Genomic DNA, 26,103 nt, shown 5'->3' on the forward strand with positions numbered 1-26,103 from the left:
AAGCTAGATCCCATGCTGGACTGAGCTGGCCCCTCTGGGGAAGAGGTGTGTTTATTTTCTTAAATGGATTTAAAAGGCTGCTGGAGTCTCGCTCATAAACATCCCAGAAGGTGGAATTTCTGACGGCCCTTGGTTGTGAGAGGCCTGGAACCAGTGTGAAGGAGGCAGAGAGGGGATCCTAGGTGGCCTGGGCTTTGCGTGCGCACGTGTGCACGTGTGTGTGCATGTGAATGTGCACAGGCAGGTGCATGTACACCGCATGCCTGTGCACATTAGGCTGGTCTCCCTTCCCATGGCCCCGCCACAGGCACTCCTTGCTTGAAGCAAAACTTAACTTGCTTTCAGAGCAGCACTGACTTTACGGAACGATTCGCTGCGTCCCTAGGGCACTCAGCTGGACCTTCCCATCCTGAGGATGGTGACCTAAACGTACCCTTCTTTTCCCAGGGAGCAGGTAGTCTGCCCCTTCCCTGGCCCTCCCTGCACAGGAAGAGCCCTGTGTGGTGATGCCAGTCCTCGGGAAAGGAGGGTCCTTCTCTCTGAAGCGTCCTGGTGCCTTTGAAAGGTGATTCACTTACAGGGCTGGGTGCACCTGTTTGGTAAGCCAGCCATCTGTGACCTGAGATTCCTGATCTCTTGCTGATGATGTTGGCAAGGCTCAGGGACTCCAAACACATCCACCACCATTCTGAGGGTGAGCACAGAGAGCTTTCTGCAGCTGGGGGAAGTGTCTCGGAGCTGCTGGTGGGAATGGGGTTGGTGTGACCGAGGGGTGCTGCTTCAGAGAGCGGGGTCCAGTGGGCCCCTGGAGAAAGAGGCAGGATGCAGACGGTAGCTGCTCTTGCTTCCATAAAATACCCCTTCAGTCCATACCTGGGAAAGCAGAGGCCTGTGTCAGTCCACAGGGGCCTCTTCTGATGGACCGGTTGTGACTGCCTGGGCTCGGCAGTGAGAATTCGGGGCCTTAGTGGGAAAGGGTGTTGTGATGGATTGGTGATGTCTGCGGGGATGGGAATGGGGCGGAGGAGGTGCGTGCTGTGCCATCCTGGGTCTGCATCCTCCGCAGCTAATCAAATTGAGCTCTTCCACCAGGAGCTGAGTAATGAGGTCATGTCTGTTCTCATCCTAACTTCTGCAGAGTGTCCTTGTGCGGCCACTGGTCCAGAATTCTGCTGCCTCCCTCCTTGAACAGCCTGGTGTGAGAAGACTGCAGGAGCTGATACCTGCTGAGATGGATGGGGGAATCCATCTGACTTAGCTGTAGCTTTGTGCTGACCGGGCTAGAGGTTCTCACCCTGGCCGCCCGTCAGGATCATCCAGGGACCTTTCAGAACTCCTGGTGCTGGGCCACACCCCAGACCAGTTAGATCAGCAGCTGGTGCCTGGCAACTGGGTCTTTTCACGACCCTCTGGGTGATTCTGATATGCAGTCAGGTTGAGACTCATGGGTGCAAATCATCGGGCTGGCGTTCCCCGGGGTCCTTCCCACACCTCCACTTCTGTCCGTGTGTGTGTGTGTGTGTGTGTGTGTGTGTGTGTGTGTGTGTGGGCTTCCCTTGAGACTTCAGTCTCTGGGAGCTCTCTTGTTGCTAAAGGTCTCAGATCTGGATGGACCTCCCTCCCATGTCCCCAGCCCTCCATACCTTTCAGGCCATGATTATTTGAGTCCCCGATCTGTGGCTTCCATCCCACAGACCAGAGCACTCTAACTTCCCTGGTTGGTACCCGCAGGCCTTCCAGGACTGGTAACGGGCTGAGAGGCCACTAGGAAGTCTCGGTTGGGAGTTGGGGAGCCTGCACCAGAGTTTTGGGGTGTTCAGACTAGATGGACCCCAGAGATTGGCTCTTTTGCTCTCAGGAGGCTGCCCAGAACTGGTGGGCCAGGGTGTCTGAACTCCCCAGGCAAGCCAGGTGCCTCGTCTGACTTGGAGGTGACAGGGAGCCCTATTACCTCAATGACAGACAGCGAAAACACGCCTGACTTTGTTGTGGGTTAGGGAGGCATTAGGCTGCACCCCCACCCCTCCCTGGCCTCAGTTTCTCACTCTGCCCTTGGGAGAGCTGGGAGGGTGAGCAGCCAGCTCCATGAGTTGCTGTTTGTCAGTGTTGGTTAATGTTCTTCTTGCAGGGGTTTCACCTCTCTGCTGGGGTGAGGAGGGAGGGAGGGGCACAGGCCCAGAATTAGGAGGACAGCAGACCCCGAGAGGAGGGCTAGGGTAGTGGCTGTCCACAAAGAGGTTTTCAAAGTACCCTTGGTGGCCAGGGCTGGGTGCCAGAGGCTGGGAGCCCAGACCCCTGCTGCCTGCCCCACAGTACTCTCCTGCCTGGAAGGGCGCGGGTCCTTGCAACACCTCAGAGGCAGGCTGGGACCTGGCCTGTTGTGCAATCTGCAGCTGTGCAGGGGAATTCCTCCCAGGGCTCCAGGCTCTGCCCTGCCCTGGAGTCTGCATTTTTTGGAAAGCTTTGTGACACCCTGGTCCCAGGGGAGCAGAGGCTTAGAGGAGGCTGGCCTGCTCCCAGGTGTCACATAAGCCGGGGGGTGGGTTGGGTTGACCACAGCCAGGTTTGGGGGGCAGCCACCTGTCCTCTGGGATGGCTGCTGGGCCTTGATGTGCCACCATAGAGAGGCAGGGCCAGTCCCCATAGGGAGCTAGGGAGGCCCACCCTGAGCTCTCACCATGGGAGCCTGGCTCAGACCTGTCCATTGCCAGGCTTCCTTCCCCCTGACCAGGAAAGTGTGACCCCTGCTGGTCTTTGTTCCTTCCCCTGCGACCTGGGTAGGGCGGGGGCAGGGCTGGGGCAAGGGGTGCTTCTTGGGAAGCTGCTCCCAACCCTGTGAGGCTGGACAGGCTGATCCTAGGGAGAAGGGGGCCGCCTCAGGCTTTTGCAGGTAACCCCACTGGAGAGCAGGGGGCTGTAGGTAAGTTACTTAACCACCCTGAGCCTTGGTTTCCTCCTCAGTGCCGGGAGGAGAAGAAAACCCTGCCTTGTTAAGTCTTTCTAAGGTGGTAAAGAGGTGTCTGGCTCACACCTGGGACATACAGGACATGGCAGTGGGGCCTGGGGCCCGTGCCTGGCCTTGGGCTGGGCTCAGTGTGCTGGGCATAGGAAAGAGCCCTGACCCACAGCCAGGCCAAGGGAGACGAGGGATCTCTCTGTGCTCCCACTGCTCCTATCACACAGCTCTGCAGACGAGGGTGGCTCGGCCACCAGCCTCCTTCCACAGAGTTGCTGGGTAGAGTCAGTGCCCCTCGCTAGGGCCTCTCCCTCACCCCCAAGTGCAGGCCCTGTTTTCTGAGCTCCCTGTGTGCTGGGCACACTTGAAGGTCTGTTCAGTGGCTCTTGGACTAGACAGCTGGGGCCTCAGACAGGGAAGGGTGGACGTTCTCACCGTGGCCCTGCTGGAAAGGAGGGTCAGTCACAGCCTAGCTCGTGGCACGTGTGCCCTTGTAGGTGGGATGGGGTGGCTTTCTCAAGGGTGTGTGTGTGCGTGCGCGTGTGCGCGCACCTGCCCATCCTCAGCCTGCCTGGGGACCTGCTTACTCCCCACCCTGTGACAGAAGGTCCCTGCCTGCCTTCTTTCCAACCTAGGAGCCCTGCGGGTGGCCTAGAGCCCCAGTGCTGAGCCCCAGTGCCCAGCCCCCTGCAGGACACCCGCGGGAAGCCTCTGGCCGAGTGGGGCTTGGAGCAGAGACGGCACAGTGGGGGCGGAAACAAAACAAAACAAAACAAAAATCCACCCCCCCATTGCAGGCAGCCCACACCCGAGCCTCCTTATCTGTCTCCACAGCCTGTTGCAATCGCTTGCTGGGTGCCGGGTTGAGAAATGCGATGGGGCAGATAGTCGCCAGGCGCTGAGTGTCTGGGCAGTCAGACAGGTTTAGTTCCCGGGTGGAGGACCTTCTCTGGGAGGAGAAACCTGGCCGGAGTTCACCGCCATAGGAGCGGGGGCCACAGTATCCTGCCGCATCCTGGGCTCCTGGCAGGTTCCTGGGCAAAGGAGGCTTTGCATGCCAGGCGGGGGGCTTGCAGAGAGCTGGGTCAGCCGTGGCCCCTCTCCTGTAGCTCTGGGATATCAGGTACTTCCTGGGCCTCAGCTTCCTCACCTGCCCCGGGGGTGAAAGAGGTCTGTCTACAGGAATGTTCACATGTGTGAATCGCAGGGCCCCACGGCTGTGTCAGTGGGGAGGATGGGAGCCTCAGAGGCCCCCATGAGCCCATACCCAGCTGTGGCCCTGGGAGCAAGACCCTCGAGGCCTGGGATGGACTGTGGTTGACCCAGTCCTGAGCAGATTTCAGATAGGGGATGCCTCACCTCCGGAACACTAAGTGCCGGGAGAAAGCAGAAAGGCCCAGCCTGTCTGGTCAGAGCCTCTCTCTTGGGAACTCGTGTGCACACCATTGTTTCTTCATATGCTTATCTGTTTTGCCTGGCAACCTTTGACCTGTTTTATCGTAGGATGAGACCTGTGGTTGTAGCTGAACTGAAGTCAGCAAGGAGAAGGGACTGCCCAGGAGGAGGCAGAAAATACCTGGGAACTCTGCAGTTGTCCACAGTATCCTGGGAATGCAGGGAAGTGTGCGGGAACATGGAGCTTGGTGGCTTGGGCTTCTGCTCATGCTCTGGGGCACAGTTGGCATGAGTGTTGTGCCCACATGTGTTTTCATGGACAGATCCTGGTTGCCTGTGTACCTGAGGGCCTTTTCCTTCACAGTGGTCACCGTGGGAGGCCCTGTGTTGCTTTTAAGAGGGCCACGACCAGGCACAGGCACACTGACCCTGGCCTGGCTCCCCAACCAAGGAGGGGGCCACTGTGAGCTCCTAGCTCAGGTCAGAGCTGAAACAGCCAGGTTCTGTGCAGCCCAGCCTGGGAGTCCTGGCCTGGTGAGTGCCCTGGCCTGATGAGTCGTGAGCTGTGCCGGAGGCCAGTCAGGCTGCCAGCGGTCAGTTTCAGGCAGGGTGTAGGTGAGGGAGCAGGGTATGGTTGGGGTGAGGGGCAGGACATGGGTAATTACAGTCCAGGGTGAAAGGGTCTCTATCAATCTGGGCTGGAGCTTGAGAGAAGGCTTGCTGAAGGAGGTGACAACCAGCGGGTCCAGACAAGGAAATGGATGGGGAAACAGCATATGCAAAGGCCCAGAGGTGAGAGAGGAGTTCGGCATTCACATGGGGAGATCAAGAACTGAGGTTGGTCAGGTCTCAGAGGCCCTGTATGGGGTCTGGACTTGACCCTGTGGGTCACTGTTCCAGAAAATTATCAAGGAATCCAGGAATCTGGCTTTCCAGGCTTCTGTTTGGGTGCTGTTTCAGCAGAGCATCTCTGCCCCCAGGCTCTCCCTCCCTGCCTCTCCTGGCCCTGGTTGTCAGCAGGACCAGGCAAGGCTGCTCAGCCCCACCAGACACAAGCCATTCCTGGGGCAGGCCTGGGCTAGGGCTGGGGTCTTCGTGAGCAGTGGTGGTGGCCTTGGGAGTGTTGGCAGGTCTGAGCCCAGTTTGCATGTGGAAGCGTGCCACGTGTGCGGGCAAAAGGCTCAGGAAAGGATGGGGGCCCAGCGCTCCCCCAGGGCCCAGCCAAGAAGGAAAGAGAAGGTGCAGGTACATGGCTGAGGAGCTCAAATCCCCCACATGGTGGTGCATTTAGGTGAGCCTGGTGCCCCCCACCTACCCCTTACCCTGGCAGAGAGGCCTGTTCAGTTCAGGGAGCACCTCTTGTGTACAGGAGAAATTTGCGCCCAGGAGGAGACACGGTTTGCGGCCAGAGGGTAGGGACTGGGTGAGGCCTATGAGTTCGAGCACAGACGTGGCTTTGGAGAGCTCTCCCAGGCGGTCTGAGGGTGGAAGCCAGGAAGAGGAGGTGTTCCCGTTGGGCTGGGGCCTGAGGCGTTCCCTGCTCCATCTCAGGGTGCCTTAGAGCTGATTTGAAAGCCACTGATCCCACTGTGCAACTGGGGAAACTGAGACCCAGAAGATGAGGTTTAGGGCTCGAGGGGTTTTGAACACCTTGTGATAATTATGTGTCAACAACGAGCTAATTAGTTGCTGGGGGGGATTGCCTCCCCCCCACTTCCCCTCTTCCCTATCCCTCTCTGGTGTTTCCGGCCAGCACCCACCCGGGTCCCCACCTCTCTCAGGCCCCAGTCCCTGTGGAAATGAATTCCATGAATCTTCCTCCTCCTCTCTGTTGTCTGCACGCTTCTCCCCAGACATGGAGTGGGGCTTTGAGTGGGGCTTTGTGTGTGGGGGGAAGGCATGCCAGGCCTCGAGGGCGGGACCCTGGGGCTAACTCCCCTCACCGCCATTAGTGGGTGTGCATTGAATTTTCCTGGAGATTGGTACTGAAAGACCCCTTGCTTATTCCACTGAATAAATAATAAACCCAGTCAGTTATCATTTGTGGCTCTGGGGTCCTGAACAGCCACCTTTGAGCCCTGGTCAGGGTAGGCAGCAGGCTGTCCTCCTGTGTTGTCCCCTCCCCCCAGCTGGAGTTTGCAAGGCCATGTGACAGCCCTGGGTGCCCAGGCCCCTGGCCAAGGCTGCCTCCTGTCCATTTCCCTCACGGGGTGGCTCGGGGCATTTGTTCAGTTGGGCAGGGCAGCCTGTGGAAGGGGGCTCTGCATGGGTCTGACCTGGGAGGGGGAGGGGCTCACAGAGCTGAGGCTCCTTGTCACCCCCCAAATGGGCAAGTGGAAGGCTCAGGAGCTGCCCAGGGTCCCAGGGCTGGAGAAGGGGCTTGGAACCAGGCAAGGCTGTGGAGCAGTGATGCAATTTAGCCATGTGGAGTGTCCACCGTGTCAGCCGCATGGTCCAGGCTGACTTCATCATGTCCACTTGATCCCAGAGGTGGGGGAGCCCCCAGGCCCTTATCTAAAGCCCCTGCTTTCCCCTTGGGGCAGTTCAGGGGCCCTGGGCTGGGCTTGGAGTTGCCAGTTGCCCCAGTGGCCTTGACCAGGGCTCTGGGTGCTGGGTTGGCGTGTGACACGCGGCTGCTATGCTTGTCCTCTGGGGTGGGGGGCAGGGCTGGCAGGAAGCAGCTGTTCCGTCCCGCTCCCACCCCTGCTGGTCACAGGATCACGCTGTGACAGCGAGGCCTGGATTTGCCTTGTGGTGGGAGTCAGAGATCCAGGATTCTAACGGGCCTCCTCGTGCCCGGTTGTGTGGCCTCCCTGAACCATTTTCTTTTCCCTGAGGAGCTGGTGTGGGTGTGGGCACCTTGTCTAAAGGCTGCTGCTGCCGGGGATCCCCACTCTCAGGCCTGGCGACTGTTCTTTAGAAACGGAGGAGGAGCCGTCCCAGGCCGCGTTGGCCACAGGGCCTGTCTTGTGTGTGGGGGCTGAGTCCGGGGTCCAGGGCTGCTGAGGGAGGCGTTCTGGTTGGAATGTCCTGGAGGGAATAGCCCCACCTAAGTCCTGGGGTCCCTGTGAGTGGGGTCTGCCCCCATGCAGGGCCTAGGTCTGGGAGCTCCACCTGGGCTGGAGGCTGAGCACACGGGGCCAGGAAGGCAGGGCCCTGAGCACCCCCTGTGGCAGGGGGTCCCAGGCTAGTACCGGGTCCCATCTCCAGTGCCTGTCAGAGCCCAGGTGAGCCCTGTCTTTCCCGGGGTCTGGGATCTGGGAGCCCCCTCTGGGTTGGATGGGAACCCACGAGGCCTGGTAGGGTTTGCAAGGTGCCTCTACCAGGGGAGCTGCCGCACCATGCCTGGCTCGGGCCTGCCTCTGTCTTAAAATCCCCATGTGGCTTCCTCTCCCCTACTCTGTTTGATGTTATCTGATGGGAGAAAGTGGGCCTTTTGGTGTCAGACTTGACATTCCCACGTGCCCTGCCACCTGACTCATCACATTAATGCAGTGACCATTCTACTCATTAACTCATCAACTAATTTATTCTGAAACTCCCTCCAGGTCAGGCACCTGGTCTCAGAGCCATAGGGAACTTGGAGAGCCTATTTAATGCTCTCATTTCACAGGTGGGGAAACTGAGGCTTCCCCCAAGGTAGGGTGGCTTCCTAGGCACTGCCTGGTCCACCACCCGTCGTGGGCTGAGGGCCTACTGTGTGCAGAGGCTGGGTTGAGCACCTGTCCAGCTGTCGTGGTCCCTCTGGCTCATCCTCTCCTCCCTCTCTTGCTGGGTCCAGGTTGGTGGGAGAGTGGCCGGCTAGGGCTGGGACAGTGGTGGCTGGCAGGTGTGGGTGACAGATGAGGCTGAGGGTGCTGAGGTGTTGCGGCTCCTGGATACTGACCGCCTCTAAGGCACACGATTCATCAGGGACCCGAGTGCTGTCATTTGTTGGTAATGAGCTTTTTCATTCAGTAATTTGTGTCCTAATTGCCGAGCAAGCACGTAATGACTCTGATTAAAATCAGAGGGACTCTGGAGATTCCTTGTTTGGGAGCAGGCTTGTGGCTCTTGGGGCCGCCCACCACCTGCCCAAGTGACCTGGTGGAGAAAGGAGGTTCTGGAACAAGAACTCAGTACCTGCGCACCTTGGGCCTCCTCCTGGTCTGACCTGGGTAGGGAATTCCCCTGCCATTCTGTAAACTGGAGACAGCAGTCTGTACCCTGCAGCAAGTGCCCTGGGGAGCCAGAGTGTCCCCATAGCCTTGCAGGGCTGGAGCTTCAGCTCCCATGGGGATGCCTCTGAGGTATGGCCATCTGCTTGGCAGGGTGTCCGGCTGGCAGGAGGAGCCCCTGCTCTGGTCCTCTCCCATCTTGCACCTCCCTCCCGGGAGGGGGCTGTTGCTCACCTCACTTGTTTCAGGTCAGAGGTCCCTGCATGGGGTGGGCATCTCCTGGGCTCCTGCTCTGAGTTGCGGTCTGTATTGGATGCTCCTGGAGCCCCTCTGCCTCTTTCCTTCCTACCACAAGCTCACTGTTTTGGTGGCTTGTCCAAGGCCTGTCTTCCCCAACACCACTGGACTGTGAGCTCAAGGGGCAGGAGCAGAGTGGGCCCAGGTCACCACTGTGACCCAGTGCCCAGCACCGTGATGGCAGGATGTGCTGAGTGAGTCAGCGGTGGCATCCGCAGTAGTGGGGCCACATCCAGAAGTGGGGCTGCCTTCTCTCCACTTGATGGGCCCGTGGCTTCCCGAGCATTTCCGCTGAGTCAGGCACCAGGCTGGCCGTGGAAGCTCGTGTGGTCATTTCCTCTGAGCAGGAGAGATGGGAGGCCCTGCTGGAGTGAGTCTCAGAGTCTCTGTTGGAGCTGAGCCCACCACCACTTTCCAGGTACCCCTTGCATGGTTGAGGCTGGCTCCTAGCTGTGGTGAATGCTGGGCTGGTGGCTGAGCCAGGCTGCTGGGGCTCAGGGCCAGGAGGGGACTTCTCCTCGGGCAGAGGCTCTGCCTGCTTGCCTCAAGCCTGAGCCTGCGCCTTGCCCAAAGTGTCCACTGTAGTGACCACCTGCCCCCTCCTTACTCCCAGCCCCACTGTGGGGCACTTCCTTGCTGTCACAATTAGGGCAAAGCTGGCACTCCTTCTCCCCTGCCCTTTCCCAGCATCCGAGGCAGTACCTTGGACTTCCTAGGGTGCTGGTCACTCATTTTCTGCAGGCAGGGACTTTCTGGGGGCCACTGTGTTTGGTAATGGTTGTAATCGGAGTAATCACCACAGTCGAGTGGGCAATGGGCCTCATTGCTCTCTGTCCCCGCACAGCCTGCTAGCAGCAGGGCTGCTTTGGGGTACTCCTCGCCGGAGAGCCAGGTGGTGGGCCCTGGAGGTGCAGCCCCTGTTCACCCCCCTTCCCTGCCTGGGGGGGTAGAGTAGAGGCATCCATTCAGAGAACCAACTAATTTCACAGCTCACTGGTTTCCCATCTAAGCACCCGGCCCTAGTGGGCCTGGGGTGGACCCTGCAGGCCACTCTGTTCCTCACCCCTCACCCCTATAGGGCTGTCTGCCTCTGTGCAGTTTCTGTGACGTGCTGACACTGCCCCCCAGGACGGCCCTAAATGGTGCACATGGGCAGAAGGATGTGTAACGTGGCCGTGGTGAGGACCCTGCTAGGAGCCTGTGCCTGTGCTCTGCCGAGTGCTGAGAGCATGGTTGTGCTCTCATTGGCATCGCACTGTCCGTCCAGCTGAGCACAGCCCTCGGAGGAAGGCCCCACCCTGCCCCTTCCTGACAGTGAAAGTGCCTGGGTCTTGCCTTCAGCGCACGTGGGGTGTGGGGAGGGCATGTGTCCAGTGTAGGGCTGTTGGGCAGTTCCAGCTGGTGTGATTTCTGGGTCAACAGTGTTATGCCGCCTTTTGCAGAAATCTCCACTTGTTTTAGCAATTTTAGGGAGAACTTGGGTCTGGGTGTAGTGATGAAACCAGGTCTGCATAAGCTTGTGGGTGGCCAAGAGGTAGGGAATCAGGGGTCGGGTCAAGTGAGCCACCTCTAGGAGCATTGTTCTGTCTTGGCCAGAGCCTTAAGACTGTAGGATTTGTCCCTTCTGGGGGTGGGCTTGACACTGTTTCCGTTTCTTAGGCCAGGCCCTGGTGTTTTAGTAGCAACCTCGGTAGAGGTGCTGGGCTGATCACAGATGGGAGTCAGAGGCTTGCAGACGCCAGGCCCCAGCAGGGAAGCAGCCAGGGAAGGACTGTGGTCCTGGGGGTGTCTCCAGCATCAGTGCTGCCTGGGTGGTCTATGGCACATGTAGGGGTGGGGGAGTGTCCTCTCCTCCCCTGCTCACTGCTTGCCGCCCCCTCTAGGGTCCATGGGCCTTGGCACAGGCTCAGGAATTCCACATTATCTCAGGCCCTTTCCAGCTTCCTCAGCAGGGTGCAGGGCTGCTCCTGTCTTCCACTGGTCACATCTGGAACGAGTTACCCCAGGGTGTCGGCAGCGGAGGCCCTGGTTGCAGAAGGCGCTCAGGGGGAGCGGAAGAAGCGGCCCCCTTCCTGGCACCAGCTGCAGCTGCCCCTGTCCCTGAGTCCCATCGGGCAGGACGAGGCCAGCCTGGGGCCAGTGCGACTAAGCCTGGCCATGGGAAGGCAGGGAGAAGTATCCCCCTACCCACAGGCTTGGGTCTCCTCCTGAGCTGAGCAAGGCTGGAGAATCCATCTTCGGCTGGCCTGGTCCTCCTGTTTCTAGAAGCTGCACCTGGAAATAAGGTGTCAGGGTGTGAAGGGCGGAGGGACTGTCCACATGATCCAGAGAGGTGGATCCCTTGCCCGAGGCCATGCAGTGCCCTGGAACAAGGACTGACCCCTGCCTCCTAAAGGCCAGCTCCTCCCTTAGAGCGGCAGCCACGGCGGTGGTCTCGACCCTCGATGGGCAGATGGCACGGAGCAGTCAAGGGACCAGCCTCTGGAGCTGGGAGGTGAACCCAGCAGGCTCTTAGCCTCTTGCCTGGCCATTAGGGCTTTGCAAGGAGGGTGTGGTGGCTTCTCCCGTCTCCGCCTTCAATGTCTGCCTTGGTTATTGCGCTTGCCTTGAGTACCACCTCCCAGGCTTTGACTTGCCCACCTGTGTAGTGGGCAGGTAGGAGCTCGGAGGCTCCCTGAGGGGCATGGAGAAGTCGTTTGCGCCCGTGGGACCTTCGTGCCCGTGGGTGGAGAGCTTCGAGGGATGATGATCTTCCTGTCTTGTGGTACCTCGTTTGCACCTCTGGGTTCCTGTTCCTCACTAGCCTGTCACCCAGGGACGCACCCAGTTGTCTCTGGCAGACATGCTGGTTCCCAGGCCGCTCAGCCAGCAGTTCTTGCTGACCCTGCAGGAACTGCTAATTAAGCTAATAGTTCCCAGAGCTCCCTGACAGCAGTCGATGCTATCGGCCTTGCTGGAGGATCCTTGCTGATAAGACACTCTCTGCCTTCTCCGGGTAATTTGTTATTAAACAAACACAGTGAGGTTCATTACGAACCTGCTTCTTTGCCTTTGCAGGCGCCAGCCTGTGCGGCTACGCTCCAGGCCAGGCTGCCCAAAGGGGCGTCTGGCTGAGGGGCGAGGGCTGGGGTCCTGAACTTGAGAAGCCCAGGCCCTCACCTGAGGAACAGCAGTCCGTTTGTCGCTTCATCCTTATTCTGGAGCCACAGGACACTCATTCCCTCCCGTTGTCACCTGCATAAGGCTAACAGCACAGGGGTGGTGGCATTAAAATGAAATCTTTTCCTGGGTCCAGTCGCTGTGAGCCCCTGTCCCTGGAGAGGCCGCCTCCCTCGAAGAAGGACATGCCCAGGTATGCGGCCCTGCCCGCTCCTGTCTCTGCCCCGACCCCATGTCCCCATGGGCTCAGCAGACTCCTCTCCTTCCCCTGTTCTCCGCAGCCTTTCTTGGCCACTGTGTCCAGACTGGCCTCCCCACTTGGTGACCCCCAGTTACCTGCCTTATTTCTGTCCTGGTTCACTCTCCATCTGCCCCAGTGGGTTCTCTGCCCTGTCCCCAGATCTAGAACCTCGCCTGGCGTGATGAGGCCTCTGGTCTGCATCTGATGAAGGGCACGTGGTCCGCCCTCATTGGAAATGCAGTCTCTGCTGGCGCGGCCTGGCCGCAGGGAGCATTTCCGGATTTCAGGCCCATTGGGCTGTGACGTCACCTTTCTCTGTCACCCCCGAGCTCTCCCCCAGAGTTGGCTGGGCACATTGTGCTGGACCATAAGGGTGGGGGCACCTGTGGTGTGGGGACCCCGAGAGTCTGCCAGGTGGGTGGGGCCGGCAGTGACAGGACCCCGGAGGGGCAGGTCACTGGCAGCATGGGCTGGGGCTCCCCTCAGTGCTCAGTGGGACCATTTTCCTGGAGCATGGGTGCCCTTGGGTGGTGACTACTGTCCCGGCCCTACACTTGTTTTTACTTGAAATTCAGTAAAAGCCTGCAGGCTGTGGTGGACAGTGAGGCAAGCTGTCCAGGGGCCTCTTGGGTCTGGGCTGGCAGGGTTCCCCGGGCAGTAGGGCACCCTTTCCGACTCGGACGCGCCTCCCAGGGCTGGTGATAGAGGCCAGCTTCAGGGACACTTTCTCTTTCCAGAGCGTGCTCTCTCCCAGCCTTACCCCGGCTGGTCCGCAGAGAACTCTCGTTCCCCTTTCATGGCCACGGGTCTGGGGCTCTGAGACTCTGAGCAGAGCCTGGTGGCTCATTTTTGGCCTGGTAACCCCGGCTTACTGGCCTGCAGCCTGGCCCACGGGCATGGGAAGCAGGCTGTGGGGGCCATCATCCAAGTTGGGGGTGGCGAGGGGAGCTGTGAGCCTGAGCTGAAGCCCGGGCAGGCGGGTAGACAAGATGGCATTGACCCTTTCCTGGGCTGCTGCATGTGGAAACCAGTCAGTGACGTGGCTGATGGTGTTGAAATAAGGGCTCGTGGGTTTCCCAACATCCTGCCAGCCTGTCATAGGACTGGGTGTCAGGATCTTGGGTGCCAGGCCCAGCCCGGGCCGCCCTCTCAGGGTGCCTGGCTCCGTTTCCTTCCCCACAGCTGCCCAGGGCAGTGGCAGAGGTGGTGACGTTAGGGAAGGGTGGCATTACTTTGGGCCCACGTAATTCTCGTGACCTGCACATTTTAGGGAGGTCATGTGGCTTTGGAGTAGAGGGTAGAATCTGAACCCAGGCCCTGGATTCTGTGATGTTGCTGTCCTAAGGCCAGGGACTTCCTGCCAGCCTGGTGGGCAGACACTAGTCAGGAGGCAGAGGGATGGCAGCCAAGGGTCCCAGACCCCTCTGCCCTCTGGCCTCGACTGGGGGTGTGGGCCCTTACTGGGCTGACTCTCCCATTGAGAAGAGGGTGGGAAGGGAGAAGCTTAGAAAACACCCGGTGGTGTACCTCTCCCTTGGGCTGGAGTGGGGCCTGGTACCTGGACTGCCCTGCAGTGGGCAGACTGTATGTAGAGGAGGAAATCGGGGCCCAGAGAGGCAGAATGAGGCATACAGCCAGGGGACAGGGGCCAGCGCCCAAGTTGCTGGATGGTGAAGGCTATTCTCTGGGGTTCTGCCGGATCAGACTGGGAGGAGAGGGACAGTGGGATAATATGCTTTGGGGTGTGTCCAGCTCTGCCATTCTGAGCTGTGTGACTTTAGGCAAGTAGTTGGGGCTCTCTGATCACTGAAGGTAATTGGACAGCCTAAGTGTGGAACTGGTTGAGGATGCTTCTGGAATCTGGTTATCTGGGTGAGGGGAAGAACAGGGGGGCTCAGGACTGCCTTCCCTGGGGAGGGCTACTGCACACCCCAGCTAGGTTCCTGGCTGGGTGGGGCCCAGGGTTCTAGGAACTTGTGGTCATGCCTGCCTATGGTTTCTGCTTGTTGCCTGTCAGCAGAGGAGGGGCCTAGAGATGATTCTCTTATGGATGAGGAAGCGGGAGCCCAGAAAGGGTGAGGGGTTTACCCAGGGCCACACAGCGAGGTGGTCAAGCCTGGGCCGGTGGAGAGGGGTGTTCGGAAACCATCCTCTGGTAAGGCAGAAGTTTTGTGGTTGGGTGGGAAGGACAGTGTGGGTTCTAGCCAGCGGCACGTAGTGCCTTCACTGGGACTGGGCATGACAGTAAGGGAAGGAACGATGCCCCGAAGTGCACCAGGAGTTGTGGTTGTTGCCTGTCTGCTTCAGCAGTGGCCCGCCTACTATACCCTAGGTGCTGTACTCAACTTCTGCCATTTATGTCCTAGGACAACCTGTCTGCAGGGTTTACTAATCCATTTTCCAGGTGAGAACACTGCAGCCCAGACAGGCGATGTTTACTGTGGTCCTTGGCCCGGAGGTGGTGGGGCTGGACCCCAGTCTCAGTGTCTCCTGCTCCCAGGGATCCCCTTTGGTCTGTCTGCCGCCCTTCCTGGGGCTGTGGCTGTCCTCACTGTGGACATGTATGTAGGCCTGACATATCCATCCCCCAGCCATGTACAGAGAGTCCAGTATTTTGTTTGGGGGAGTGTAGGAGTCTACTGTGTTGTAGCTGGAGGGGAGTGGTGCTTCCTACAGGAAGCTCTCCTTGATATCTGCAGCTAGACAGAGTGCCCCCTGCTCTGCTTTCTCCTGCTGCATCACTGACTGGCCCTTTGGACTCCTGGAAAAGGCTGTCTGTCTATCTGACTCTGCATGAGTGTCCCTGGGCAGGGCCTGACCTGGTTAATCTGCCTGTTTCTAGTGCTGAGGGCAGTGGGGGAGTGGGTATCCCGTTAACTAGCACTCTGTAACATGGGAAAGGAGTTAAAGCTGAGGCACTGTCCCCTTTCTGAGGACGAGGTCACTTAGACCCAGTGGGGTTGAGTCAGATGCCTATGGCCCCACCCAGCTATGAGTCACGCAGCCAGGAATCAAACCCGGGTCTGCTGGCTGTGGGCCACTTGCACCTCCCCACCTGTGTTCATCACCTTTGGGGACAGATGAGGAAAGGCCAGCTTCATGGTCACTCATCCACTGCCTCCTAGCCACTTCCTTTGTATGTGACGTCTTTTTGCAGAAGAGGAAATACAGGCTCAGAGAGGTTGTTTAACCTGCTTGGGGTTACACAGCTTGTCAGTGCCTTGGGGTCTCTTTGAAACTTGTTGCTTGCTTGGCTGGTTCTTAAGGACTATGGTGAATCTTGCAGCTTGTACTGGCCCATTCCCAGCTCTTCTACTCCCACCCCATCCGTTTAGTAATCTTTCATTTGACACCTGTTGTGTGCCAGGCCCCAGGGATGTCCAATGAACGAGTTATGGCTCTGCCCCTCAGAGCCCCCAGACCTTGGCGGCCTCAGACAGGTAGGCTGGGGGCACTTGCAGTGTGGTGAGTGCTCTTGGAGGGTGTGTGGTAGGAGAGGCCTGTGTCCTGGCTGGGAGGGTCAGGAGGGCTTCCAGGAGGAGGTATTGTTTAAACTAGGTTGCAGATGCGTGGTGGGAGTTTCTGGCCCAGGAACTGCATGTTGAAGCCTCTAGGCGAGAGAGCTGGTGTGTTCTTGGAAATGACCCGGTTCCCAGGGCTGGGGCTGGAGAGTGGGCAGGCCTAAGAGCATGGGCAACGTGGGAGGGCAGGCAAGGCACTGAGTGGGGGTGGCTGCTGTGGCTGTGGTTGGCCTGGGCACCCCAGGAGACCTTCCTGCCTCCAGAGTCTAAGCGGCTTCTGGGCACTGGGCTGGCACAGTTGGAGTCTGGGAGGTAGGCAAGCTCTGTGGAGGAGGTGGAGGGGCCCCTGGTGGGCCTCGACCTTTCTAGAGCTCTGGTTGGGCTGCCCCGGAGATACTGCAAGAAGCTGGTCCTAGGCTTTGGCAGAGGCTGCAGGCAGGCCCTGGCCCAGAGCAAACCCAGTTCATCTTGGGGTCAGCCCAGGACCATGTGGATGGGCTGCTGGGTCAGCCAGCTCATCTTACAGCTGAGGACACAGGCTCCTGCCCCTCCTGGGGCTCCTTCCAGCTAATGGTGGGGGAGGGTTTGAGGGACTCTGGGGTAGGTGGGTTTTGGAGAAAATCAAGAATGCGTTTGGCTTGGCGCAAGCTATCAGTGGGAGCATTTGTGCAAGTGGTTGGTCAGGGAGATGCTGAGATTCTGTAAAACACCCTCCACCCAAGAAAAAAACCAAAAAACCAACCACCCTGCAGCTCTCTTACCAAAGCCAAACGAAATAAAAGCCAGCCACCGGGTACCCCATCCCAGCTTAGTGTCACTGGCGTCCTGTGTGCCGTCCTTTCTTCCCCGCAGGCAGAAAGATAGTGCATATCTTGGTATTCACTATTTTTTAAACAAAAATGGAATATAGGTTTTCTGTTTCTGTCAAAGTTGGGATCTCCCATAGGAAGGAGGGACCCCCCTCTTTTTGGGAGGAGGAAGAGTTTGGCCTCTTGGGACTGGCCAGGCCTCCCACTGCCCCGTTGTCAACCCTTCGCTGCCCCCTCTGCTCATCTGCCCCCTTGGGCCTCCCCTTACTCCCCCTGCGCCCTGTGCCCAGGCATGCTTGTGCTCACCGTCTGGCCTGTCGCCGACCAGCTGTGTGGCCTTGGGCAGGTTGGATTTTGTGTGTCTCAGCCTCAGCACTGCAAGAAGACAGTGATGCTTGTGAGGTTTTTGGTCAAGGTGTGTGTTTCAGAGTTCCCAGCACAGGGTCCCGTGCACTGGGGACAATCCTGGACAGGCTCCTTGCTGCTGTTCCTGAACTGAGCTGGCAGGTCCTCCAGGACGCCCTGTGGCCCTGGCCAGGGAAGGGACTGGTGAGCGACTCTACTGGGAGCAGGGACCTGGTCGGGGGGCAGAACCCCAAACCCTCTGCTTCCAAGCTGAGGTCCACGGGAGCCCTGCTGTCCATTCCCGGGGCCCCAGGCAGAGTTGGTAGTTACTGCCTTCAACCAGACCGGTGGTCATGGTGTCACTGATGGGCTAAGCTGGCTGCTATCCTGCATCACCCTATGTTGTCCCCCAGCACGGGGGTCAGGACTTGTCTTCGTGGCTGCCTGACTGAGAAGCAGGTGGGACTGGGGAGCAGGTATGGGGCAGGGCTTCTTCCCTGGGAGCCCCAGCTTGGCCTCCACTCACTCAAGGGCATGCTCAGAGCTGCCCTACTTGGGGGCATCGTGTGCTCACAGTGAATGCCTCTCTGTCCATGCCCAGTCACCCAGGTTCCCCCTGTCATGTGGGTTTATCTCTTCTTGGACTCACTAAATTTGCTCATGGGCTGCTGGTCCTCACGCAGCCCATCCATGCAGTCGTCTGTCTCGTCTTGTCCTGCAGGGAAGCAGAACTCTGCTCTGTCAAGTTCATTGTGAACAGGCCCAGTTCACTTGCCGTCATGGGTTGCTGGCCTTGTTGGTGGGACTCATGCCCATGGCTGCTTTGGCATGCGGGAGCAGGAGCAGAAACGGGACTGCCCCATCACAGAGTGTGTTTGGGGGTGGCGGCTGTCCCAGGGTGTCCGGGTTTCACCCTGTGGGCTCGGCCCTTCCCATGTGCTTGTTAAACACATGGGGAGGCCTACCCCGGGTTGTGTGGGTGGCAGGACGAGTGCTGTGCGTAGCGTTGGGTCTCCGCCCTGGTCCACGTGTGCCATCTCCACTGTGTTGGATTTTCAAGGGGTCGAGGAGCACCCTGTTTTCTGGAGATTTAAAATTTTTATTCTAGGGTTTGGTTTCTTTTTTTCCCTTGAGGTTCTGTATGTGCGTTTTAATCAGTCACAGGCTCCTGTCCAGACTAACTTGTGTCCTGCCCCCCTCCGTGCTGGGAGGTGACGGGGTGCTGAGTGAGGCCCTGCTCTGTCACCCCTGAGGAGCTGAGCAAATGCCGGGTGGCAGGCCAGCATGGGGCTGGGTGGGGCCGGGGGGGTGAAGCCCCATGGCCTGCCACTGCTCAGTCCTCTGGACAGTGGGTGGATGGCTGTGCCAAGGGTGGTGAGCGGGCTTTATGCGGAGTGCTCTGGGGATTAGGGGCACGCTCTGCAGGAAGCTGGCAGCTGCCACTTGTTATGGGTAAGATGAGGGCGGGGCAGAGAGTGCAGGCGAGGCCTTGAGCTTCTGGGAGGGCCCGGGGGGAGCGGGCAGTGGAGAACAGCCCTTCACAGACATTGCTGTTTTGGGTTGTACACAGGGTCCTGCACCAGGACCCTGGCCCCATGCCTCTGTGGGGTCCTGTTCCCCAAGCAGTTTTACCCCTTGCCTCCCGAGCGGCCGTGCAGTCTTGTCTCCAAAAGGTTGCAGAAGAGAGAAGCAGTGGCCTGCCCCTGTGGGAGACGTGTCCTGGGGTGAAATAAGGATACCTGCTGGTTTATAAAGGTTCTAGGGTGCCCAGAGGACAGGCCCTGGTCTTCATCTCCACGGAGCTGTCCTCTGGGTGGGGGGCATTGATGCCCAGCCCAGACTGTGGCAGTGCCAGGGACAGGCATGAGAGGGGGCTCTCTCTGCCTCCCCGCCAACTCAGGGCTGTGCTTCAGCAGGCTCAGTGGAGAGCTCCGTCATGGTCGGGGTGGGAGCCTCCGACCTACGTGCGCTTGCCCTGCCCAGCGGCTCCACTCCTGAGGGAGTTTGGTTTCCTGATTCCAGGGGTGCCACAGATTGTCCACCTGCCTCCAGGGGTCCAGTGGGGATTCTGCCTGTAGGCAGCCCTCTGGCCACATGCCACCTGCGTTGAGTCCCTTGAGCTGAGCACAGGGGGAAAGCCAGGCTGCCCTTGGCTGTGACTTTGTTTTGTTTCCTCGAGTCAGATTGTCCTGCTCCATCCTGTGCCCGGAAGAGAGGCCTGCTTCTGTCCTATGGTGGGGCCAGAAGCCCCTCGCCTTCCCGCTGGTGGGGGTGGGGTGGGGCCTGCACTGCGTCTCAGTCAGTCAGCAGATGTAGATACTGCTGGGTCACTCTCCTGCTGACACAGCTCCTGGGATTGGGCCAGACTCCTGAGCCCTCCCCTCCCCATATCTGTGCATGCTGTTCCCTGTCCACCTGTTTGTCCTTGCAGTGCTCTTCCTGGTCCCCCTTCACCTGCAGTGGGTGGGGCTCTGCTCTCCAGTCTCTCCCCACTCAGTGGGGGGTCTTGAGGGCCTGAGTGCCCCTTGTTGCTGAGGGAACGGATGACCCTTGGGGGGTAGGGATGGTGTGAAGGGAGTGCAGGCTGTCCCAGGGGGGGCACTCAGCACAGTGGGCTCCTGGGGGGCTCCTGGGACTGGGCCTCCCTTGCTCTCTGGCCACCTGAGGCCAGTGGTCAGGAGGGACCCCTGCCCCCAGGGTGGTAAGTTGGGTGGTGAACATTGCCCAGTAGCCTGGTGGCCCTTCTGTGTCACAGGCCTGCTCTGGCACCTTTGATCTGAGGTGTGGCTGCCCCTTGGAGGCATTTCCCACACTCCTCTGACCACTGGCAGGGCCTTGCCCTCCTGTCCATTTCCCCTCTTGGTCCACCTAGTTCCTCGGAGGTGACAAGACATGCCCCATTGACAGCTGAGATTTTGGCCCAGACTTGAGCAGAGGCCCTGGCTGAGCCCCACCTGGAGGTGGGCTTCTCTGAGTCGCCCTGGCCAGAGCCTGAGACCCTGATGCTTGTGGCCTGTGGGGGACTAGGGCCAAGCTCAGCCTTACATGGGGAGAGGCAGTGTCCGAGGCCTGGATTTGGAGGGTGCAGTGCCCTTCCCGTTCTGTCAGGTGCTGGGCTGTGGGCTGGGTGAGTCCAGGAGGGGGCAGGTGGGTCTAGGCCTGATTCCCCACCACATTCCTCTGGGCCTTGGGGCCCTCGGGATGGGGCTCAAGCCCTGCAGAGGCTGCATTTCCTAGGTTGTCTGCCAAGCATGACTTCCCTCCTGGGAGCCCCTCTGTGGCACCATGCTTGACCAGCCCAACAGTGTTGGGACATCCAGTTCCCAGGCCCATCCTATGGTCCGCTGGCATCAAGTCTGGACAGGTGTGTGTGTGTGCAGGGCAGGCGCCCGAGGTAGGGGCCAGAGGCAGCATGCCGGCCCCGTGAATCACACCGATCCTGGGAGCGGGGGTGGTAGGGGCCCGGCTGTGGCTGACGTGCCGAGGCCTGCTGCTGGCCTGGCATGGGAACCATCTGAGGCTCGAGAGAACTGGGTGGGGGGCCTGCCCAAGGCCTCCTAGAGAAACTGGGATGGGGCCAGCCCTCTGAGGCCCTGCCTCCCACCAGGCTGTGCTGTGGGACCAGGATGGGGAGTCTGGGTGGCCATGAGGATGGGGGCCTCCCAGGTCAGTGCTCACCACAGAGCAGACTCTGCCCCAGGGCCCACCTTTCAAGCAGACAGAACACCCACTGGAAGGGCAGGAGGGGAAGGTGGGAAGGCAGATAGAATCGGAATCCGGACCTCTGTGGGTCCCTGTCCCCGGGTGTCCAGGGAACAGGTGTGGCAGTGTAGGGAGCCTGAGGGGGCGGCCCTCCGCAGCTGCCTCAGCACCTCCTGCCAGGCCCTCCTGTGCCTGTGTCCCAGGGTCCTGTCCCCAGAGCCAGCTGGGAAAGACTGGCCTCTGAGTCTCACCAAGCACCTCCTGCAGACCCCTCGCACTTGGGTCTGGGGTCGGGGGCTTAGAGCAGTGGGGATCCCAAGGTGGACAGCAGCCCCGCCTCCTGCTGAGGGTCAGTACCCCACTGCCTACTCTGTGGCAGAGACAGCTGAGCCCAGGAGGAATGGGGCTGTGTGCCCCGTAGTGGGGGGTGGTTCAGACCTGCACAGGGCAGTGAGAGCCAGGGTCCATGCCTGCACAGCCAGATGTGTGATCTGGGCATAGCTTTTTGGGGAAAACTGATTTTTGGAGGCCAGTGTGGATACTGCTCTGAGGAAGGACAGATGTGTGGGCTGGTATGGTCACAGAGGTCCTGGAGGAGGTGGGAGCTGCTAGGATAGGTCAGAGGCTGCAGAGGCTTTGAAGAGGGCGGGGGACTGGGGTCCAGCTATGACCCTGCCTGCTTGCAGAGCCTTCAGTGTGGAGTGGTGGGCTCAGACTTAAGCTTGCACCTATAGAGTGGGGCCCCTGCTCTCTGAGGGTGTTTTTGGGAGCTGGGCTCTGGTCTGGACCTTTCTGCTCTGTCTGGCAGGGGCAGGGAGGGCTTCCTGGAGGAGATGTCTGGAGGGCCAGGGCTGGGGCTGAGAGGGTCCAGTGACCACACTGACTAGAGAGGGCTGGGAGGGTTGGGCAGGACTGGACACAGAGGCTTTCCTGGGACGGAATGCCCACCCGTACTGTGGTCACAGGGCCCCTCTGAGAGAGGGAGGCAGTGTTGGCCTTGGTGAGTGATTGATGGAGACCTCTGGGCTTATTTGGGGGTTTTCCAAGCTGATGGTCAGCAGCCTTGGGGGTGGGAGGCCCCTTGGCTCTGTTGTCTCAACTCCCTGATCAGAGCTTTGAGGGGGTGGCTTCACCTGGGATTATCTCTGACCTCCCTGGGGCTCTGCCTATCCAGTGACTCACAGTGGGAGCAGTGGGGCAGTGCCTCAGTCCTGGCCAGCACATAGTAGGTACTCATAGTAGGTACTCATCCTGTCCCTATGGGTGCCCTGGGAAATAGGGTCCCAGGAGGAAGCGGGTGCTCCTCCGGTTGGGGCTGTTCTGGTGGATTCGAAATAGTACCCAGTGCCTGCTGGTGTAGCTGTCAGAGGGACCTCCCCAGGCCCCTCCTCATCCCACCCCAGACCAGGCATGTGGGAGTAGCTGGCTGGCCTCAGTGGGGGCCCTTGGTACCAGCTGCCCTCCCCCAACCCTGCCAGGATGTGAATAATGTGAGGGGGCAGCTGGCTGAGCCAAGGGGCAGTGCTGGGGGCCAGTGTACCCACTGTGGGGCCGGCGCCTCCTGCCCACCCCCTTTCCCCCCCGCTGCTGCTCTCTTGCTGCTGGCAGCTCCGGCTTTGGCCAGCCGCGTGTGGAGGAAGGAAGCTGAGGTTTGGGTGGTGTGTGTGTGTGTTTACTTTTGACTGGGCTCCAGGGGTGCTGGCCAGGGCTTGGGCTTCTTGATGGGGGGGGGGGTGAGGCCTGGGAAGGGAAGGGGGCCTCCGTGGGGCTGGGGACTTCCTGGGGGCCAGGAGCTAGGTGCTAGGGTAGGTCCAGGACAGCTGGTGGGGTGAGAGACCTGAGAGGGAAACAGAAGGCCTGCCCATCCCCCAGGGGTGACCTGGGCCTCCACGTCAGATGTTGCTGGACTGGTGAGGTGGACCAAAGGCAGGGGATTGGACAAGAAGGACCCCTGTGCTTGGATGGAACAGTAGGTCTGTGGGATTGAGGCGGCGGGGGGGGGACGACTGTTCAGGTGACCTGTCCACTCCCTCTAGTTCTGTGTGGGGGAAGCTGAGACTGGGAAATTGTAGTCCATGGCTGCCAGGGGGCAGGGCTCTGTCTCTGATCTGTGTGGTTTTCTAGTTTCCAGGGTGTAAACTGGAAACTTCAAGCTACCAGTGTCCCTAAATGCTGGCTGGGAAGGGATGTACCCATGAGCTGGTCTGAGCTGGTCCCTCCCTCTTGTGCCCCCTCCCCCTACTTTTATGCCCACCCTGAGGTGGCACATGCTGCTTGCAGTTCTGCTCAGCTTTTGGCATGTTCTTGGCACTTGCCAAGTGTTTGAACACCTTTGGCTGTGCCTGCCTAGGGTGGGGCCCGTTGGTGAGACCCCTTGGGCCAGGACGCACCTAGCCTTGCTCAGCTTGGACTCTAGGTCTGTGTGACCTACACAGATGTGGCTTGTGTTTGTGCATAGGTGGGCATGGCGGAGGTTGGCCATCTGAGCCCCCAGTCATGTGAGAGGCTCCCCCAGTTGTCAGTAGGGAGGTGGGCCTTGGTAGGGACTTGTGTCCAGGCTTTACCACCCCCGAGGCCACCCAGCCAGTGGGACAGGCCCTGTGCCTGGTCACCTGGACTTGCTCTTCAGCCCCGATGGTCCCTGGCAGGCAAGTGAGGGATGGCAAGAGGGCCCAGAGGGTGGTTCTTCCCATCATTGACGAGCCATGTTGGGGCGGGACAAGATGACGTAGGACCTTTGGTGTTGGGGTAGTGCTGGCAGGCAAGTGAAGGGTGGCAAGAGGTCCAAGAGGGTGGGTCTTCCCATCATTGCCGAGCCATGTTGGGGTGGGACAAGATGACGTAGGACCTCTGGTGTTGGGGTGGTGCTGGGGGGCCGTGGGGTTGTTGTGAGTTGGGAGCCAGGCCCCTGGTCAGGACGAGCCCTGGGCCTAGCATTGGTCGTGCTGAGGCAGGAGGTGGATCTGTGTTGGCTCTAAGAGGTGGCCCCTGCAATTCTGGACCTTGCCTGCCACCTGTGGAGTTCAGGGTGAGGGGGGTGGCTCTGAGCACCCTTTTCTCCCTGGTTGCTAAAGAGGGCAGGAGTTAGCTTTCAAGTGATGAGGCTTGTTGGGCACAAATGACCTGATTCAGTAGGGTGAGGGCCAAGAGGATCTCCCAGGAAGCTTCCCACCCTGCTCTGGGAACACAGGCTGACTGGCCAGGCCCTCAGGCAGCTGAGGAGGACCTGGGGGTCACGGTTGACCGCTAGCCACAGCTGAGTTAGCATGGCTTGCCTCTTGGGAGTAAAGCCTTCTGCTAGAGCTGGGCGAGCATGAGGTAGGCTGGGCTGTGATCCTCACTCGGGCAGGACAATGCCGTGCCCCTGTTCATCAGTGAGCTTATCCAGGTGTGGTCCTGGGCGCTGAACCAGACGAGCAGGCAGCTGGGAGGCATGAATGAGGGATCCTAGCCAACACGGAGGAGGAGTGGCAGCAGCCTTGGGACTGTCTGGCCAGGGTCTTGCTAAAATCAGGCCACTGCAGAGGTGGTTTGTGTCGTTACTATGAAAATAATACATCCACATGGCACAAAATCTGAGCCAATAACTTGGGAAAGGACATACCACCTCCCACCCCAGAGCCGGGAGTCCAGACCCCTCTACCCCACAGTGGAGTCCCTGGGGACTTCTCTATCATCCTTGAGCCCACCCTTGAGTGAGTTCTGGTGAGTGGACTTTTACAAGCAGGTGGGGTGAGTGGAGTAGGAGGCCCCCAGGGGAAGGGCCTTGCCCGGGTCCCATGGCAAGTTGGGTTTCAGGTGGAGAGTGCAGTGTGAGCAGATGGGTGGACAGGTGTGGGGTGTCCTGCGGCCAAGGGGTGCTGGAGGAGAGACCGAGGCAGGGCTGCTGCTGGGTCATCAGCATGGTCAGCCTGGGCGTGGGGTCTCTGGCCCTTCTGTAAGTGTCCTGCAGGAGGAGTGAGCCCCCTGCCCCCGCCTCACTGATGTCCCTTGGCTGGTGCCAGGGCTGTCGTGGGCAGCAGGATTTCCAAGTGCTCAAATAAAATCTCGGCGCCGGTCCCCAATGTTGGCTGTGGGCCGTAAGCGTGTGCATGTAGCCTCGGCCCCTGCAGCCTGGGCAGGCAGCCCGTGGACCTCCTGGGGGTGGGGACTGAGGACCCCCTACTTGCCTGCCATGGGCCCTCGGAGCTGAAGGCTGTGTGCTGTAGCCCCCTCGCCCCCACTCCCTGGGCTGGGCCATTGGCTGATGGGCCACAAAAGATATTCTGTGCCCCGGAAGAATGACCCCGTTGTGTGGCTGGAGGGCAGCCAGGAGCCACGAAGGCCCCCTTCCCTCCGTGCTTCCTGCAGAACCCCTCTGAGGCAGAGCCCCGCCTGTGGCCCATCCGGTCCTGCTCAGGCCCTGCTTCCCTGGCTGTGGGGCTCTGCTGCATTCCTCCCTCTGCGCTGCTAGGCCTGGTGACCCGTCTTTCATCCTGGACTCCCTGTCTCTGGGCCTGTGCCTTTGCTGTCCCTCCTGCTGGATGCTTGCTGCTCGCTGCTGGGCTCAGGGCACCATGCACAGAATGCCTCTTGCCGGGGAGCGGGGGGACGGCACAGTGGGGGCCTGAGGGTGGCTGAGGGCATGTGAACCCCCATGAGTGTCACTTGGGCTTCTCCCAGCGCCACTACCCACCTGCCAGTCCAGGCCAAGACAGGCACAATGCACTTAATGATTGAGTGTTCCTGGGGTGCAGGCTGGTACTGTTGGGGGGCATGCCCCATTACTCCATCTTCATGCCAGCATGCAAATGGGAAATGGGCTCAGCCAGGTCACCTGACTTGCCCACAGCCAGGCGGCTGGCCAGCTGTGGAGAGGATTTGAACTTAGGTCTGTTTGCCATAGTATGGGCTTTGCCCTTTCCGCCTGCCCAAGCCCCTGGCCAGGTGATGGTTCCTCCGCTGTGCTGCCTTCAGGCTGGACTGTTGTGTCTCAGATTGAGGAAACGAGCCGGGGTCCCTATCCTTTTCCAAGAAGCTCTTGGCTTCGGCCAATGGGAGCTGCCTGTGGCCACAGGTGTCTGGGTGAGGGTGGTGGGCCGGGCGGGCCCTGGGAAAGGGGAACTCAGCCACTGGGCCAGCCCGAGCACCATTTGTTCCTGACGAGCTCCCAGCTGCCTCGCAGAGACGCCAGCCCTCCTGGGCCCCCTTCCTTGCAGGTTCCTGCCGCTCACTGAGCCGCCACACTGCATCGCCGGAGGCTTCGGGACCCCGAGCCGGTGGGCCGGGGGCTGATGGGGCTGTCCCCGTGGTGGGACCTTTCGCCTGCACTTGCCATGAGGCTGCATCTTCTGGCCTCTTTTTCGGGAGGTGGCCTGGGCATGCGGGCAGGAGACCGTAGGTGGCTGGCAGGTGAGGGCCAGGTTTGCTGGGCACTGGGTGGCATGGCCTGGGAGGGTGCTGGTGTCTTGCTTAGGGGGTGTGGAGCTCATGGCAGGTCTGTCTGGGGGGCCAGGTGCTGGGCATTTCCACAAAGTGGGCC

General features: G+C 59.9%; 1 protein-coding gene across 4 annotated transcripts in view; it reads left to right on the forward strand.

Annotated features, from left to right (window-relative positions):
- Positions 1-26,103, forward strand: part of RXRA (retinoid X receptor alpha) — a 92,387-nt gene that overhangs the window by 26,768 nt on the left and 39,516 nt on the right. The window contains exon 1 of one of the 4 annotated variants that reach the window (XM_081150769.1): positions 14,288-14,360. The exons of the other annotated variants lie outside the window; for them this stretch is intronic. The gene's annotated coding sequence lies outside the window, so the exon portion shown is untranslated. Of the gene's footprint in view, positions 1-14,287; positions 14,361-26,103 lie in introns of those variants that run through there. 4 annotated transcript variants of the gene reach the window in all.

Source organism: Miniopterus schreibersii, assembly GCF_964146895.1.
Source record: "Miniopterus schreibersii genome assembly, chromosome: 11".
Lineage (NCBI taxonomy): Eukaryota > Metazoa > Chordata > Mammalia > Chiroptera > Miniopteridae > Miniopterus > Miniopterus schreibersii.